Here is a 2796-nt window from a genome sequence, read left to right as displayed (position 1 = left end):
CTCTTCACTTTCTGCCATAAGGGTTGTGTCATCTGCATATCTGAGGCTATTGATATTTCTCCTGGCAATCTTGATTCCAGCTTGTACTTCATCCAGCCTGGCATTTCTTATGATGTAATCTGCATATAAATTAAATAAGCAGAGTACAATATACAGCTTTGACATACTCCTTTTCCTATTTGGAACCAGTCTGTTGTTCCATGTCCAGTTCTAACTGTTGCTTCCTGACCTGCATACAGGTTTCTCAAGAGGCAGGTCAGGTGGTCTGGTATTCCCATGTCCTTCAGAATTTTCCACAGTTTATTGTGATCCACACATTCTATTTCTGCTTTATTGACTATGCCAAAGCCTGTGACTGTGTAGATCACAATATTTTCACTACATTTAATTAAAATGATAAAAATAAATTGAAACCCACCTATATGTCCTTGAATACTTCTCCTAAGAGTTACCTGTGGTATCTCTTAGAAATTAAGTTAGTTACCTGTGGAACATACCATAGTTTTCAGATTCAGTCACTTGCTCATTCATTCTTTGCTATTTCCTGAACTGAACTAAAATTTTTTAGGAAAAGCAGAATAAGTGCGTGATTTTAAAATAAAGAGCTGTTTAATCTTCCAGGGGTGAACAAGATGTGTGTGTGTGTGTGTGTGTGTGTGTGTGTGTGTGTGCGTGCAGTTCACAGGTTTAGACATACTTGCTTCACTTCACTGAAGTTATTTTTCTTATGGATGCTCAAATTGTCCTATTTTTGGCTAGTGAGAGGCTTTTTAAATTGGCTTCTGGGGCCGTTTGACGACCTTAGTTTTCGTTGGTGGCATCCTTGCTAAGGGATAGGATGTTTCAGTATCACCTCACATTTCCTGCCTGACTGGAAGACAATGCTTTCTTCAGGGAGGCCTGTTTCTTTTTAATGGGGAATGGTATTTGGAGAATGCAAAGCGTTAAAGATTCTCCTAGAGACTGGGTTACTAGGTTTCTAGGCCTTTTTTGTGGACTAAGATAGGTAATATGTTTTGTATTTTAAGATAAAATACATCATGAGTTTATGCCAATATTCTATGTCTCACTTAAATTCAGGGCCACAGAGTTTTCCCTTATTTTCTTTGACCTATGTCTTTTAATTCTCATGCTAAGAATACCAGTTTTCATTGCTAAAAATGATGGAATACCATATAATTAGTCATTAGCATAACCCACAATATCCACCCAAAAGTCTCAGAGTATCAATACCAATGTTACTATCAATCAACAATACAATTACTGAAAAATAACTGAAGTTTTTTTGTGGTGAGGGGATTCTTTAAAATACATCCCACTGTTGCAGGTTACTGAGGTTTCAAGTTATAGAAATAGTTTCTTTTTTCAGTTTCTCATTCATGTCTTCCCTGGTGGTTCAAACGATAAAGAATCTGCCTGCAATGTGGGAGACCTTGGTTCAGTCCCTGGGTCGGGAAGATCCCTTGGAGAAGGGTATGGCTACCAACTCCAGTATTCTTGCCTGGAGAATTGCATGGGTCGAGCCTGGTGGGCTACAGTCCATGGGGTGGAAGAGAGCTGGATGTGCCTGAGTGACTGATGCTTTCACTTTTCCATGTCCTCATCACTGTCCCCTCAATTTCTCTGAAACAGCCTCCCAGCTAGTCTCCATTATTCAGGTCTCTCCTGGTTCTGTTCCATCATTCGCCCTGTAAAGGCAAATAACCTTTCTAAAATATAAACCTAATTATTTTGCTTTTCCAAGGAGAATTGTCCACTTGCTCCCAGTAGCCTGTAAGTAAACTCAAGCTATTTAGCATAGGAAATCATCCTATCCTGGATCTCCAGGCTGTCTCACCCCAAGGATCAACCCCTCTCCTATTCCTTTCTTGCCTATATCCTAGGCTCTGGTCAAGCAGATTTATTTTTTAAATTCTGCATTTTTCACATTCTTTTAAAACTTTTTACTACCTTTCTTTTCTCTGCCTGGAATGTTCTTCCTTTTATTGGCCTGATTTTCTCATGTTTTCTTCTCAACTCCGCTTAAGCATCTCTTCCTCCTAAAGGTTTTCTCTGGTCTCTATGTGGCCATATTAGGTTTCTTTTCCCTGTATCTCTTTGAACATTTCATATACAAGTCACTGATAAAAAATGGGCAAATTTCATGAAGGTTAATTACTTTACAGAATTTTGTTGTTTTCTGTCAAACATCAACTAGAATCTGTTGTAGGTACACCCATTAACCTTCAGTTAAATAATAAATTAAAAAAAAATTTTTTTTAAGAAAAAAAAAGGGGGGCAAATCTCTTACTTTCAATGGCCTCATCTAAAAAATGAGATGAGTCCTCCAACTAAAACTCTCATGTCCACCATCGCTTCTCTGAATCTTCAGCTAGATTCTCTTCGTTCCCTCTGAAAAGCCTGCTGGCTGGTGCCCACAGCACACTGGATGCTTTCAGCTGCGCTTATGCACTTTAGCTCTTGTCAGGGAATTGTAAAACATTACTCGTTTTACTTGTTAACTTTATATATGTTGACTGAGTATTATGTAAATTAATGAAATATGAAGCAAAAAAGAGAATTGTGTCCATGAAAACTAATTTGAATGGTTTGAAATGAATCAGTAAAAGCAAATTGCCAAAAATAATTGCTTTGACTTAACATATGGGTAAAATTGCAGGAACTAAAAAAGAAGTAATAGAAGTTTAGAAAGATTCAGGACTCATTCATTCTTAGTGTTTTATTTAGTCCATACCTCACTTTAAACGTACCAAGACTGGAAATGAGGTGATGCATTTTTTAAAATATTTATTTTAT

The sequence above is a fragment of the Bos mutus genome, chromosome 3 (assembly GCF_027580195.1).
Source record: "Bos mutus isolate GX-2022 chromosome 3, NWIPB_WYAK_1.1, whole genome shotgun sequence".
NCBI lineage: Eukaryota > Metazoa > Chordata > Mammalia > Artiodactyla > Bovidae > Bos > Bos mutus.
This window is presented reverse-complemented; position numbering follows the sequence as displayed.